Here is a 17216-nt window from a genome sequence, read left to right as displayed (position 1 = left end):
TAGCTAGGTTTGTCAGGAAAGGCATATTGAGAAAGTGATAACAAATATAAAGTAATAAAGGGAATTTACAATAGGTTAAATACCTGCTGCAAGTGACATGCAGCTAAAAGGCACATTCCAAAGGATTCTTGATTGGTGATGATTTCATCTTTGAAACACTGTTGTAACCATTGTGATTTAAAAAATCATTACTAAGAACACTCCATCTGCTAAGAATTTTGTGTACTTTATTGAGTCATTCATTCAAATAGTCATTCAGTAAATATTCATTGAACACATACTGTGTGCCAGGTACTGTGGTAGACAAGTGCTAAGGAATAGTAATTAACATTTCTGTAACTAGGGAGCTGACATTCCCATCTAATTTTCATCCAGTAAAAAATAAATGAACAATGAAGTAGATCCTAATCACATTTAGCAGATAGGAATATTGTAGCATAGAGATATTGAATACCTAAATTAACATAATATTACAAACCCCTGAATTTTGATACAACATACAGTACCTTTAAAGAAACCACTAACACAAAAAACAACTTCAATTGAAAATGCAAGTGGTATTCAAAACTTATGGAAGCAGTCTTCAAAATATTCAGAGTAAAGACAGGTATGAACTTACGATGTGACACGCTAAAATAAATATTTTAAAAATTATTTGTATTAAGATTTTGATTGCCTTAATTCAAATGTGATAATTCTAATGATGATGAAAATAAAGAATTCTTTAATAGTGGTAGTTTTAATCAGAATTTTGTCCACAAATGTCCTCATGTGAAAGTCACTGGCTTATAAATTCCTTGAACTTAAATGAAATTTGAATGTGTAGGTGGAGGGATGTTCAGAGATTTCATTAGATTCCCAAAATTTGTTCACTCAAAATGGACTAGAATCATCTCTTTAGAAGTTACATATATTCTCAAGGGAGTTTTCCAATAAACTTCAATGTAAAGGGGTTTACTAAGAAGAACAGATACCAAAAAAGGAGCAGAGACTTCTACAGAATACACCAGGAAGTCTTAGCCACTAAGTGAACTGAGGTTAGTGAAAATTGTTAAAGACAAATATATAAATGTTTTACTGACTTATATTCCAAATAAGAGCTAGGAAGATTCAGGTTTACCTGTTGCTCAGGTCCAATTTTACAATACTGACAGATGACAAGTAGAAAACAGATCTGATAAGATCTGATTAATTTTTTCTGCCTTGGTTGTCAAGGAGAATGATCTGGGGATGGGAAAGGTAGGTCAAATGCTGCTAAGAGGAATGAAACCTGAAATCAATAAAAATAATTTCTATCTGTCTCAATTGCACTTGTTTCTTAGCTTTCAAATATTACTTATTTAGAACTTTAAGGAAATTTAATATCAGTTCATTAGTCTAGCTTGGATATTAAGAAATCATAAAGATTTGAAATTTTGGAAGACTGCAGGTGAGCAAACAAAGCTATGTTGTTTCAAAAGAGGTCAGAGAACTTGATTTCAGTCAAGAGTCTGGAGTGGATTGTTTAAAATATATATTATGAACACTTAAAATGAAGTAAACATATCTTAGGCTCATTTTCTTCTATGTATTTCTCTTATTATTTATATATTTTTAATTTTCCAATTAGAGTCGCATACAATATTATATTAGTTTCAGGTGTACAACATAAACATAGTTATTAGACATTTATATAATTTAAAAAGTGATCATCCGATAAGTCTAGTACTCATCTGACACCATACATAGTTATTACAATATTGTTGACTATATTTCTTATACTATATTTTCCATCCCCATGACTCTTTTGTAACTATCAATTTGTACTTGTAAATCTCTTTCCCCTTTTAACCCATCTGCTAGTATGTGGCAACCCTCAAAATATTCTCTGTATTTATGAGTTTGTTTCTGTTTTGTTTATCTTGTTCTTAAGATTCCACATATAAGTGAAATCATATGGCATTTCTCTTTCTATGTCTGACTTCACTCAGCACAATACCCTCTAGGACCATCCATGTTGTTGCAGATTTCATTCTTTTTTATGGCCGAGTAATATTCCATTGTATATATGTACCAACTTTTCCTTATCCATTCATCCATTGAAGGACACACAGATTGCCTCCATATCTTGACTATTGTAAATAATGCTGCAGTGAACCAGTGAACATATGGATGCACATATCCCTTCAAAGTAGTGCTTTGGGTTTCTTCAGATAAATACCCAGAAGTGGGATTACTGGTCCTTCTTTGTCGTTTTTATAGCCTTTGTTCTAAAGTCTACTTTGGTGTTGCCACCCAAGGACTTTTTTCTTTTTTTTTTTTTTTTAATTTCATGAAATATCTTGTTCCATCTCTTTACTTTCAATTTGTGTGTGTCTTTTGATTGGTGGCAGCAAATGTATGGGTCTTGTTTCCTTTTATCCATTCAGCCACCCTATCTCTTTTGATTGGAGCATTCAATCCATTTACATTTAATGTAATTATTGATATATGTGTAATTATTTTCATTTTAGTATTCATGTATTTGACTTTTTTTCTTTTTCTTCAAGAATTTCCTCTAACATTCCTTGTAACACTGGTTTGGCGGTGATGGACTCCTTTAGCTTTTTCTTCTCTGGCTTTTCTTCTTTTATCTGTCCTTTGATTTTAAATGATAGCCTTGCTGGGTAGAGTAATCTTGGTTGCAGGTCCTTACTTGTCATCACTTTGAATATTTCGTGCCAGTCCATTCTGGCCAGCAATGCTTTTCTCGAGATATCACCTGACAGTCTTATGGGAGCTCCATTGTAGTTAGTTAACTGCTTTTCTCTTGATGCTTTAAAGATTCTCTATCTATCTTTAAACTTTGGCATTTTAATTATGATGTGTCTTGGTATGGGCCTCTCTCGGTTCATCTTGGACTTATATGTCTATTTCCTTTGCCAAAAGTTTTCCATCATTATTTCTCCAAATAGGTTTTCAATTTTTTGCTCTCTCTTTTCTCCTTCTGATATTCCTATGATGCAAATGTTGGTATGTATCGTGATGTTTTCCCAAGGACCCCTTAAACTATCTGCAGTTTTTAAAATTATTTTTTCTTTTTGCCATTCTGATTGGGTATTTTCTGCTACCTTATATTCTAAATCACTGATTTGATCCTATGCTTCATCATATACTGTTGATTCCCTCTAATGTATTTTTTTATTTCAGTTATCATGTTCTTCATTTCTGATTCTTTTTTGTTTTCTATCACCATTTCTATGTATTCTGTCTTTGTTGAAATTCTCCTTGAGATCATTGAGCATCCTTATAACCAGTGTTTTGAACTCTATGTCTGATAAATTGCATGTCTTCATTTTGTTTTGTTCTTTTTCTGGAGCTTTGTTCTGTTCTTTCATTTTGTATCCTCTTTTGTATCCTTATTTGTATCCCCATTTTGGCTGCCTCCCTGTGTTTGTTTCTATGTATAAGGTAGAGCTGCTATGTTCCTGGTCTTAGTATAGTGGTCTTATGTAGTAGATGTCCTGTTGGGCCCAGTGGCACAGACTTCCTGGTTACCTGAGCCTGGTGTTCCAGGTATGTCCTTTGTGTGGGTTGTGTCTGCCCTCCTTTTGTAGTTTAGCCTTGGTTGCTGTTTGCATGTCAAATGAGAGGGATTGAACCTCAGAATGATTAGTTGTGAGGGCTGGCTCTGACTATAGTGGAGGAGCTGATGTTCAGGGGCTGACCTTATGGAACAGGATATGCTATAGCATACTCTGTGTCTTCCCAGACTGCCCTTTGAGTGTGTTGTCCTCAGAGGTTCTCCAGTTTGGTCCAAACCTGGATACCTGGTGTGCTGGCCTTGGGGCCTTCCTGGGAGCAGCCCCACAGCAGGCCAAGTTCAGCCTCTGCCTGTGCCCTGCCTGGGGCCAGCTGGCATGAGCCACAAAGCAATCCACAGATGGCCGCCACTTGCACTGGGCTTGGTGATACCTAGGAGATGCTAAGCTGTGAACTGAGGTTGGCTGCTGGCAGTGCTGGGCTTCAGGTGGCTCAGCAACAGGTACAGGGCAGGGCATACCAAGACCAGATGCTGCTTTTTGGGGGTTTGTAAACCTTTGAGAAATTTTAGGAAAGTCCACAGCATGAGCCAAAACAGGCCATTTGTATGAGAAAGCCACTGGAAGTGGCTTGGGTGTGCCTGCAAGTTTGGTGGGGCACCCATGTTAGCCAGGTTGATGGATACTCAGATATAGTGCCTGCCTGCCCTCGCAGGTTGAGTCATGGGAAAACTCAACAAAAGAAAAATGGTTTCTTCCAGCACTTCTGTCTGGGAGAAAACTGCCCCTCCAGCCCTTGCCCTGATGTGACAATTCAGTTCCTCCCCGTATGTCCTTGGCATCTCTTGAGCTACTGTCCCAGTGCTAAAACTCAGAGTGAGTGAGTCCATCAGTGAGTAAGTCCACATGTGGGTCCTTTTTCAAAAGGAACACCAGCACTCCAGCAGCCATCGTGTTACTCAGTCACAATCTCTGCTGGTTTTCACAGACAGAAGTTGTGGTGACTTCTCTTCCCAGCAGAGCAACCCTTGGCTGGGGTGTCTCGTGTGGGGCTGGGATCCCTCACTCCTCAGGTGGAACTTCCATGGCCAAGACATCCCTCCCAATTTTTAACTACCACACATGGGTGTGGCACTAACCCAGTCTCTGCCATTCCTAGCAGTCTCAAGGTGGCTTCTCCTGTATATCCTTAGTCGTAGGACTTCTGTTCAGCTAGACTTCAGGTGATTGTCAATGATGGTTGTTCTGTCATTTAGTTGTAATTTTTATGTGCTCATGAGTGGAGGCAAGCACAGTCTTTACTTCTGGGTTCATTTTCTTTCAAACTATTGCTTCTCAAATAAAAGATTTTGGAAATGCAGTAAACATACTACATACCATAATGTTGTTTTTTTTATAGAGCAAAGTACATGACCTTGCAGATGTTAAATACAGAAACAGGGAAACAAAATGGAAGTGTTATCACCTACTCAAATAATATGTCTTGCTGAAAGCAAAACGATTTAGAAGCTAAATAAGTGTGGTTACAAGACTGGCTCTAGAATCAGACATTTATATTTTTAGAAACCTAGATCTAGTACTTCTAGAGTATGACCTTGAAAAAGTCACTTTACTTATCTAAGCCTCAATTTTGATGTAAAATGGCTGGCATAGTGCTTAATAAACGGTAGCTTTTGTTGCTATTATTATTCCTAGCTAATTAAATGTAGTTGGAAGCTCCAGTGATACTCAAAGAAATGGGGCCAATATAATGGTATAATAAATTTTAAAACTGTTAAAGAAATTATCATATGAAGAATAGTAGTAAGTCTAATAAGCCCAAATCATCTCATATATTAATATAATGCTCCATTAACATGTAATTAATAATCATTAATGTTAATTTTATTTTAGAGTGAGGTTTGCCAAGATAATCAGAGAACTCTTAAGCCATACATGTCTAAATCATTATAAAATGTGAAATAACAGTATTCATGTACATAAAATGGTTCATTGAAAGTAACTGAAAAGATAACCATGCTAATTTGCATATTTATAAATTTGATGTGTTCCTATATTTTAGTATCCAGTTATTCAGAACTGTGTAAAAGATATCTACTTCTCTGTGGAACTGTGCAATACCCATCATTCAATGATTTGTTAAGCACAGTATTTTCAACACTGTAGGAATTAGTTTTCTGAGTCCTTAATTTGGGAGCATGCTAGGCAATTCTGGAACTTGCTAACTAAATGAAACTTTTTCTCATGACTGTACTGTGTCATTCTAATATTAGGACATATTCTTTATTCAATCAATTTATTGAGTTTCAGCTGTCCCAGACCAATGTAGAAAAGGGTGAACTAGATATAGAGCCAGCCCACAGGGGATTAATAGGTTACATATATAATTCTATTGCTTGATGAATTGTGTGGTTAGTAATTATGGAAGGTACACCTAAAGTGTTCTCGGGAGGAAGGGAAAATGCCATTTCAGTTGAGTCTTGAAGCACCAGTACTATAGATCTGGGGGTGAGTTGGTAGTGAAAATAAGGAAAGAACCTGGAAAGTGGGGACAACACAAAGAGCAAAGAAGGAAGATATAGGTTAGCAGAGGAGAATAAATTAATTAGATTGGAACAAGGGGTTCATATAGATTACAGACTAAGGAGTGCTAAGAGGAGTATAAATTGAACCCTGAGAAACACTGAAATTTAGGGCCAAAGAGAGCAAAAGGAAGCCACCAAGGAGACTGCAAAGAATCAGGAAGAGAAGTAAAAAAAGTAGGATAATGTGATAGGACAGAGCCACAAGAAGAAAGGGTGTCAAGCAGAAGATAGCTTCCAACGGTGTCAAACGCTGCAGAAAGGCAAAGTAAGAACTGAAAAGTGCCCACTGAATTGGATAGTTAGGCAATTATTAGTCATCTCAGCTAGATATGATGTGGTAGAGATATGACATAAGTCAAAGTGCAATAGAGGTGGAATGAAAAGGAAGTGAAAAGGAGTTAGTAAATGTAAATGAACCTTAAGAGAGCTGCATTTGGTTATGAAGACAAAGGCTAATATTAGGTTGGTGCAAAAGTAATTGCAGTTTAAAAGATTAAAAATAATTGCAAAAACTGCAATTACTTTTGCACCAACATAATATTATGGGCCTGAAAGATGTTCACAGTAAGGAAGGAGAGGGCAGAATGCAAGTGAGAGCACAAAGGTGAAGTAGATAGGATGTGAAGCCAACACAGCTAGCTCCTTGGCTAAAAGGGAGGGACGAGGAATTATGTAGGACAGCTAGGCTTCTACAGAAAGATGTGCCATTGATAGGAGTAGAAAACATTGGAGGACAAAGATAATTGAGAAAGATGATGAATTCTTCTTTGGGTGGTCTCAATATGAGGTCCCTTTGAGTCTTATTTTGTAGATTAATGATCTCCAAAGTGGAATTTGTGCATTTTAAGACTTTAAAGATGTTCATTTACGCAGACATACTGCAGTTTATGCACATGTATTGCATGTGGCTAATCTTATAAAAATTAGAATCTTTATAAAACTTTGTAATGATATTGGAATGGCAATAAAAATTGTTTTTATTACCCAGAAATACAGAGGTTATTTTGCAGGGTAGTAACAAAAGAGTGACAAACATAAAAAGACAAATATTCCAAATTTGCTGACCTTTCCTTTATTGAAACGTTCTTCACTGGGATCATAGAAGGCCATGCTCAGTTTATTTTTCTCCTCCTTTTACTATCCACACTTTTCAGCCTTCTACCCTGGAGCTTCCTCATCTTGCTGATATCTTGACATTGACATGCCTAAGGATTTTTTCAAAGACCTCTCTCCTCCTCTATTTTCACTCATTCCCGAGGAGATTTCTTCCATTTTTATGACTGAAAATGTCACCCTATATGACTCCCAAATTTGTATTTCTAGTCTGAACTTCTCCCCCAAAACTCAGTTCTTAGGTATTCAACTGCCTATTCAACATCTCCACTTTAATCATCCCACAAATATTTTTTTGAACACTTAGTACACATCAGGTACTAGGTTTAGCACTTGGAATACATTAGTGACTAGGCAAAAATCTCTGCTCTTTTGAACCTTACATTCTAGTTGAGAGACTGAAAATAGATAACATACATAATAAGTAAAATATGTATGCAGAATGCTCAAAACTAAAAAGCATTAAGTAGTGAATAAATAAGACTATGGCAGGTTCTTGGGAGTGCTGGGGCAGGACAGGTGGCATCAGGTTGTAATTTTAAATAGGGTAGTTAAGGTAGGTATCATAGAAAAGGTGACATTTGAGCAAGCATTAGGAAGAGGTGAAAGAATGAGTCAAATAGCAGGAAGAGTCAGGGCAAAGGCCCTCAGGTCCAGCATGTCTGGTGAAACCAAGAATAGTCTGAATTGTGGCTATAGTACAGCAAGTAGGGCAAGTAGGGGCACTCATTCTCTGCCTCTCTTCTTTCCTTTTCTCCCTAGCACTTCTCATCACCTGGCATATTGTTTATACATTTATATTATTTATTTAATCTCTGCTTACTTATTCCTCCAGATTGTGAGTTCTATGTGGACAGAGATTTTACTAGTTTTAGTTCACTGCTGTATTTTTCAGTTGTTAAAAAGTACCTTACATGTAGTAGAAATGTAATCAATATTTGTTGAATGAATAAGAATATGGCAATATGGTAGGCCTATATTTGCCTAAATTTTGAACCTTTTGTTTAAGATAGCAAAAAATTGCATATTGCTGTAGTCACAGGCTAATCTACAAATAGATTATATAGTTTTATAAAAATATGAATGTATCATAAAGCTTAGAAGGCTAAAAGCAAAATAACAAATATATAAATATTATTAGGGATATATTTTGGGGTAATATGATTTGGGTTGAATTTTTTTACTAGTTTTTGTATTTTTTCTATAATGAACACCCAATTATACATTAAAGAATGATAAAATTATACATACATTCTAAACCTGTGATATTTGCTGGAATTGAACTTTTGAAATAGTGAGAGGAGGTGAGTGCATATTAAAGTCCTATGTTGGGATCTTACTATAATTTTTGATTCAATAGACTATAATTGTAGTATACCTCCACAAGCCATAATTTAATGAACCTGGAGCCTCATATCTAGGACCAAAGAGGATCTGGAAACCTGGAGCTCAATAATGTTGTTTTGTTTCATTAAATGTTCTCACTGTCTTCGTGGAAATAAATGTGACTTGTGCCTGACAGATGATAAAAGGCAGCAGACATCATTAGTGTCCATCACGTGACTCTTGACACCTACTGGAACAGGGCTTGTTTTTGCTCATGATTAGAGGTAAAATCTTTCTACAGATTGATTTCAAATTACTTCTTAACTTCAGTGTTCAGATCTAACCATGAAGCCAAAAGTGGCTTTCTATTCCAACCGTAAAAACCTTTCTGTGAGGTTTTAAATCATTTTAGCTCTGCATTTCCAAATATTTCAAGGGATAATCATATTCACAAAAGAAGAGGGCACCATGGAATGCTTTATTAGAATTTCAAAAAAGTGCCATCATTTGAACTGCTCATTACTAGGAACAACCTGATGCCAAGCAATTTATGATTATTAAAACATAAAATTTGCATTTAAATTAAATGAATTAATAAATACCAGAGATTACAATAATGTTATATTTTCTTTCTGTTTGTTGCTTTAATTTTTACACATGCTAAAATAAACAAAATTTATGGGTTTTCATTTATTTCTTAGAGAAGGTATTCAGAAAAATATGCATTGAAGAAATTACTTAGTCTATTATTTCCAGCTTTTTTTTTTTTTCTTAAGAATGTGTTCTCAGATGGGTGTTTCCCTTAAATATGGCTTCTTTTAAAGAAATTTATTTAAGAAATGAAAAAATATTTAATTGTTTTAGAAGATAGTTCTCAACATTAATCTATGTAAGAAATCATAAATAATATATATATATATATATATATATATATATATCCCAAATGTTTTGCTCATTTCTTATATAAAAAAGTTTTCTTATATCAATAAATGACAGGCTTAATAAATAATTAATATATACTGAGAAACTATTATGTGTAGGTTATTATACCAAGTACTATGGTGTAAATCAAAACTACAAGATCCCTCCCCTCAAAATATAGAGTCCAATTAGGAATTTACAACTTAAAGACACAAAAACATTTTTAAGTTCAAAATTTAGTGAAATCTATGGAAAACAAATCTAAACATTTAAGCTAGAAAATGGTCAATTTCAAAACACTATTTCCAATAAAACTATGGGACTGGAGATAATGATATCCTCCTGAACCTGACTCTCTCCTCAAGTCCTTCCCCATATCAAAAATGAGTGCAAATAAAATCACAAATGACTCAAACCTTTCACCTTACTAGGAAGTAGGAAATACCATAGTTAAGTTACTTATAAATAGAGAAATAAACATCACATTCCAATAGTACTCCTGAGACTAATATAAGGCTTTGGGTGCTGAATGTAAGAAAATGGGACATTAAGGACACCATTAAAAAGTGGAGCACATTGACAAGGCATAGACTCAGGAAAAGAAAGTATAACACTAAGGAGCAAAATTGGGGGTAGGGTATTTGGTAGTTCACAGTACCAGCTATAGGAAAAAGGTTTAAAAATTAGTGTTATTGAAAAAGTCAAAAGTTTCAAAAAGTATTGCTTCCTGAGAGAATCATAAAAGTAGAGAAAAGATTATGCCCTTGAAAATGTTGCAGAAATAAGGAGAAAACTGAGGATCTTCAAGAAATGAAACAGAAACAAGGCATGCCACTCCTTTGCGTGTCCCCTACACTAAGAGCATTCATTAAAAAAACAAACAAACAAACAAACAAACAAAAAAACTGGCCTCACTAGACTGAGAGAAGTGTGCAGTCCTAGACTAGGAACTCTACCCCAAAAATGATTAGGAAGAGAAAAAAAATAAAAATCAAGCCAACTCCATACAAAGGTAGTGAAAGAAGAAAACAGAACATGCAAACCAAAATACTTCAGCTGATGAAATTCTCCCTATCAGAAAACAAACACACACAAAAATTCAAACTCACAAAACAGAAGAATATTCTAAAACAATTTTGAACTGAATTAAAATCCTCAAACAAATATTTGGAGATTAGATATAGATATGCAGATATACATAAAGATGTAGATATAGATACAGAAATTTTAAGATAAGAAATTTTAAAAACTAGGATCAGAAATTTTAAAACTTAAAACCGTAAGTGGAGAAAAAAGGAAGTAATGCAATAAAGGTTGATTGATCTCAGTAAAGAAACTAAAACAAGCAAGCAAACAAAAACAACAATAACAATAAAACAAGTCCATCTCAGAAATAAGGAATAAATTAAAAGGTACCCACGGTATAATAGATTATAGTGAAATTTACTAAGACACTTTAAAGAAAAGGAAGATAACAAATAAGAGGATATAAAATGAGATACAGTAACAAGTCAAGGAGAAAATGGGTGAAATGGAAGACACGCAAAGAGAGTTCAACATACATATAATTGAAGTCTCCGAAGAAGGAAAAGAAAACATGTGCTATAACTGATTTATAAAACTATAACCCATGAAAACTTTTCAGAATTAAGAAAAAAATCTATTTCTACATATTCAAAGGGCCCACTGTGTGCATTGAAAACTCAAAAATAATAAACTCTGAGTCATGTCCTAGAAAAGCAATCAGTTTAAAGGAAGAAAAAAAAAAATCAGAGTATCAGGCAATAAGATCAATTACTTACTAGGGTAAACAAAATAGGCTGACATCAAACTCCTCAAGGGAAGCATACAAAACAAAGCAACAGTGCAGCAACATTTTAAAGAAATTCAAGGAAAGGAATTGCAAACCAAGTGTTTTACCACCACCCAACTGCCCCTCAAGTGTCAAGGCAATAGAACAACAATTTTAAAAGTTCATAAATGTAGCGAATCCTTTACACACAAGCCCTTCCTTGGTTTGATGAGCGTCATTCAACTAGGAAATAATCTGAAAAATTTTGGCAAAAGAAGTGATGATAATCATTTCATGTATTTAATTTTAGAGTTAAATTTGAGTTAAATACCTAAAAAGAAGGTAGTGGCATGAGTGGAAAATTGTGTGTACTTATGTGTTACATATAATATGTGCTAGCAAAGCAGAAAGAAAACAAGAAATGGAAGAAGGAAAAGACAAAGGAGATAGTACAGTAAGATAATTGACTATTTTATAGATAATGGATCAGAGTCAAGGATATCATGTAAAATTGACTGTCCCCAGAATAAAACATTATTTATAAAATAGTATATTAAGGTACTACAAAGGTATAAATACAAGGGAAACCTCTAAGAAAAATAGCAATGTTCAAAAATACCAAAATACAAAGTAGAGAAATGCAGTATGTATATAACAAAATACATATGGTTAACTAACATAAAATTATATAGAATTGATACCAATGTATCAGCCATATCAAAAAACGTGAATGGGCTTAACTCATCTATCACAAGAAAAATATTTCAAATTGGCTCAGAAAGCAAATTTCAACTTTATGGTTTTATGTAAGGGACTCATCTAACATACCAGTAATTCAAAAGGTTGAAATTATAGGTATGGGAAAGGATATATCAGTAAAATGAAACTATAAGACAGCAGGCATTATGATATGAATATAAGAAAAGTAGAAGTCAGGCCAAAAAGCAGCAAGTATACTCTATAATGCTAAAAGCCAAAACCGACAATAAAGATACAAAAGCTATGAATTTCAATACACCAAATAACAATACACCACATAGCAGAGCAACCATGTTCAAAAAGCAACAACTACAGAAAATTAATGGAGAAATAAAAACATAGTAATGAAAAACTTTAACATACCAATGTCAGTACAAGGCAGGTCAAACAAATGAAAACTAAATAAGAATATAGAAGATCTATATAGCTGTATAGGTAGAATTTGTATAACAATATTGAACATTATACCTTATAATAGAAGACACCATCTTTTTAAGTGTACATGAATCAGTCACAAAAACTAATTACATATAAGGTCAAATAGAAAACATCAGCAAGTTCCATAAAATAGAAATACTGCAAACACTCTGATTACAGTGCAAGTAAAACTTGAACTTAAAAATTTAAATAATAGTATATATATAAATTTCAAAAAGCTCTCTAAGAATTAAGTATATATATACACACACATATATATACACTATATATACATATGTACATACATATACATATATACATATATATATACATATACATATATATATATATATATATATATATATATATATATATATATATATATAGTTTCTATTAAAAACACTTGGATTAAAGGAAAAATCCAAATCGGATAGTATACTTGGAAACCTTTAGAGAACCAATAGTAAAACTAAGTAAAATGGTAATTGAGAATATGAAAATTTTAAAGTGAAATATCTTTCTATACTCTTCAAAATGGCAAAAATTAAAATAGCAAGACAATATCAAATGTCAGTAAGCTGAGCACTAATTAGTGGTATTCACTTTATTATTATTCTTTTAACAACATGCAAGTACATGTTTTTTAAAAAAATTATGAGTCATTTCAGATTAAAAAATACAGAGAGAAAAATGGGAATCAGATGTAATCATTGCATCCATGAGAAAGAATTTATACATTAAAGGTTCAAAAAGCTCTCTAAGAATTAAGTATCCGTTCCTAAGTCTGATGATTTAGCCACCCAAGTATAAAATTTCTCTGGCTGCATTGATATGTTCTGTTAATAAAATTTAAGTGCAGGAGGGCCATATGATTTAAAGAAAATCCTTTTCTGCTTTAGGAGTTTTGTCTTAGGAGTGTGTCTAAAATTTCTTGAAAAAATGCTAGCTTATTTATTTGACAACATCAACATCTTAAAGTTTTCCTTTCTTTCAAGAAAAGAAACAAAACAAGGTTGCAGTAAAACCAGGGCTTTGAGCAGCAGGTGGGTTACAGTTCAAACATCTCTCTTCTTTACTTGTGACCTCCCCCAACCCCAGCCCACCTCTCCCACCATGCACCAGAGTTAGTATAGGCTTTGAGTCAACGATTAGTAAAGGATTAGGAATGCTTGGTCTTTAAAAAAAAAATTAAACATGTCTAATAAAAGGCTTGAAATAACTTGAAAATTCCATCCTACTCATTGGAATTGTGATTTTTCACAGTTCTAGGGCAGTGGTTCCCAAAAGTACTGATATGAGTGATTCTGACCACAGGGGACACTTGGCAATGTTTATAGAGGCATTTTTGGTTATAATAACTGTTATTTTGAAATTTCAGGAGTTTTCCCAGTGAAACCTGAAACTTACATGGAAGCCAATGAAAGACCAAAGAGGTAGGCCACTCCAGTTTGGTAGGTGGCAGGTTTAACAAGCAAGGGAAGTTACATAAAAGGCTTGTCTTGAGCAGTCGAAAGGTGAGTAGACCTCTGCACCTCCTGCCCACCAGAATCTTGAAAGTTTATATAAAAGGCTTTAACTGGGTTCAGTCACTTATAGTCCAGATGGTGTCAGTAAAATGGTTCCCACTGTGGGAATGGTGACCAGAACATATATTCCAAGGACAAGGGAGAGAGTGAGGAGCTTCCCATTGCCTGGGTCCAGCTCTCTGGCCAATCCGAAGTCACATGTTCTCAATGACTTCCTCCAACAATAACTGGGGCAGGAGGTGTTACTAGCAACTAGTTACACACTAGCAACTAGGGAGGGATGCTGCTAAACATCCTACAATGCACAGAATAGATCCCCACAACAAAGAAATACCTGGCCCAAAATGTCTATAATGCCAAGATTGAGAAATCCTCTTCTCAGGAATAAGGTGTGGTACCTATTCATTCAAAAATATTTACTATGGTATATACCATGGGTCTAGAGCAGTGCTTGGCATTTGAGATACAACAAAGAAATCGAGAGTTCCTTCCTTAAGGACCTCAGATTCCAGTCATCAGAGTCCTTAGGAAGCTGTACAGTCCAGTCCAGAGTCCAGGATCAGACACATAGATGAATATTTATCATGAAATAAATTCTATGAAAGACAGAGAAGAATCTCCTAATTTAGGATTGGGTAGGAAGGGTTGGGAACTTTAGGGAGCAAGTCCAAGAAAATCTGGAAACGGACAAATAAATCTTAGAGGATAGATATGTACCTATTTTCCAGATTAAACAAGAGAAAATGGGTTTAGGCAGAGGAAGGAAAGAAGGTGACAATGACTACAAAGAGGCATTAACAAACAACCTTCCACCCCACTATATCACATACACTCTGAATTCCAGACTCCAACTAGAACAGGCCAAGCACTAATATGTCTTTGTACTCTTTTATTGTTTTTTTCTCACTTGCAATAATACCTTTTTACTTTATTGTTTGATGAAACCATCACCATTTCTAAAGATCACATGTTATAAAAGCAAGCGTATTGTTTTTGTTTGTTTTTAATGTTTATAGATTTGTTGTAAGAACAAAGAACATTTCTGGCATGTAGTAAATTCTCAATAAATATTTCTTTTGAATGAATAATGAATCAACTCAAAATTGGTTCCTTTCTGAAACATTCTTCAATTTATCACTGAAAAAGGCAGAGCCACTTTTTCCCATACTACTTACATTGTATATAAATAAGGAATTGTGAAAAATGACTTATTAGTACCTCATAGGTACTAAATGGTTATTAAATGAATGAAAAACAGAAGAACATAATGTAAATAAAAACAGACCTACCTACTCATGATGTAGTTTAGTAAAACAATTCCCTTCTAGGCCTTCTATGAATAGTGGTGCCTGAAATATGGTGCCCATATACAGAAGTAAAAATAACTTAAGACCCAATACCCAAAGACTAAATATTCTCCCAACACATCCGTACATATATACACACAGATATGCATAATCAAAAAAGATTACATCACATGTAATCTTTTATAAGTGTTTTTACCTATATGTCAATAAGTATAAACATATATTATTTTAATAAATACATCAAATTTTATACATGTAACACTATTCATTTTAAAAGACTCCTACATTGGACATTTACACTTTTTTTTTTTGATGTTATAAACAATGCTGTGGATAACATACTTTGTGCATTTTTATACATTACATTATCTCTAAATACATTTCTAAAGTGTATGTGAAATGTAAGACTTTTAATGTACACTGCAAAAGTGCCTTTCTGAAAGTGTGTGAGATTACCATTCCTTCAAGCAGTATACGAAAGAAAACATTTCCTCCCATCCTTAATTAACACAAGGTATTGGACCTTCCTGTTAGATTTTAATTTCATGTATTACGATCCAACGGTATTTCCTTTATGATTCCTGACTCACAAATCAATGCCAAGAAATAATTTCCCTACTAACAGTTTCTAAAATTGTCTGCCATTTCTTCTAATAGTTTTTATGGTCTCATTATTTTCATATAGAAACCACAAATACCATCAGCAATTAATCTTAAGTAGTAGTAGAGGCATCTTTTAATTTCCAAATGGATACTCAGTTGTTTCAATACATTTAATAAATTATCTTTCCACCTTCATGACTTACAAGATACACTAAATAAATGTTTATATTTGGATTTATTTCTGGACACTGCATTTTTTCTATTGGTTTGTCCACTTTTCCTTGACTGTGGTATTATTTATATAACTTTATAATACACTTTAATATCTGATGAATTAAGGTTCTCTTTTCTGTTTCCAGATTAGAAGAAAATTTATATTTGTACAATATTGAATCATCTCATCTTGGGAGACACTGGTCTCTTTTTTATTAAAGTTTTATTATGTTACTCTGCAAAGTTCCTTTTTCCAACAAAGATTCTTTATATAGCTTGCTGATGATTTTTCAGACAATTTATAATTTTGATTGTGATTGTAAAATATTTTTATATTATATTTAGCTAATTATTGTGATTATTGTACAGATGGATAAAACTATTGATTTTTTACATAGTTATTTTCTAAAGGAGCATGTTATATTAATCTTAGTATTTTCTTAATTTTCCAATTATATAATCTGCAAATATTAGATGTTTTCCATACTTACCACTTATTCATGTTGTTTAAAAAATCTGATTGCACTGGCTATCACTTTGGAAAAATGTAAAATACTGTAAAAGCATAAAACTTGCATGATTTTAATGAGAATACTTCTAATATTAGGCAGGATTATGAAATTCTCACTTCAGTACTGAAAAGGATGATGATTACAATGTTGAAACACACATCACATATGTAAAATCTATAGCTTTATAATGATAGTAAAAGCAACAACAGGAAACCAATGGCAAATCTTCATTGGTCACCATGAAAGAAGGCTCACCCACTACTCTGAAATTTGATGAGGGCAAAGATTCCTTTCCTGCATGAGCTGTATTTTCAGGTAACCAAATAGTTTACTAATTTTTTTGCTAATTCCACTTAATAAGGGCTGAAAGAATGATAGAAAATTGCCGTATTGCAATGCCTAATAATAGACATAGGAAACAATTATAAATGGATGCTAAAAAATTTATGTAAAATGTTGATGTAAAACCTTATTTTGGAGGGAATCGGTGTACTACCATATGAACCCACTGATAAATTTTAGTATCACTATACCAACCAGATATTTTGGGTCTCATTAACATTATGAAATATTCTTGCCTTAAAAACAAATAACAACAAAACTGTCTGGATCTAATCTACCCTAAAATGTAATTCCTAGTTC

This window comes from Rhinolophus sinicus, linkage group LG12 (assembly GCF_036562045.2).
Source record: "Rhinolophus sinicus isolate RSC01 linkage group LG12, ASM3656204v1, whole genome shotgun sequence".
NCBI lineage: Eukaryota > Metazoa > Chordata > Mammalia > Chiroptera > Rhinolophidae > Rhinolophus > Rhinolophus sinicus.
Note: the sequence above shows the minus strand (reverse complement) of the source record.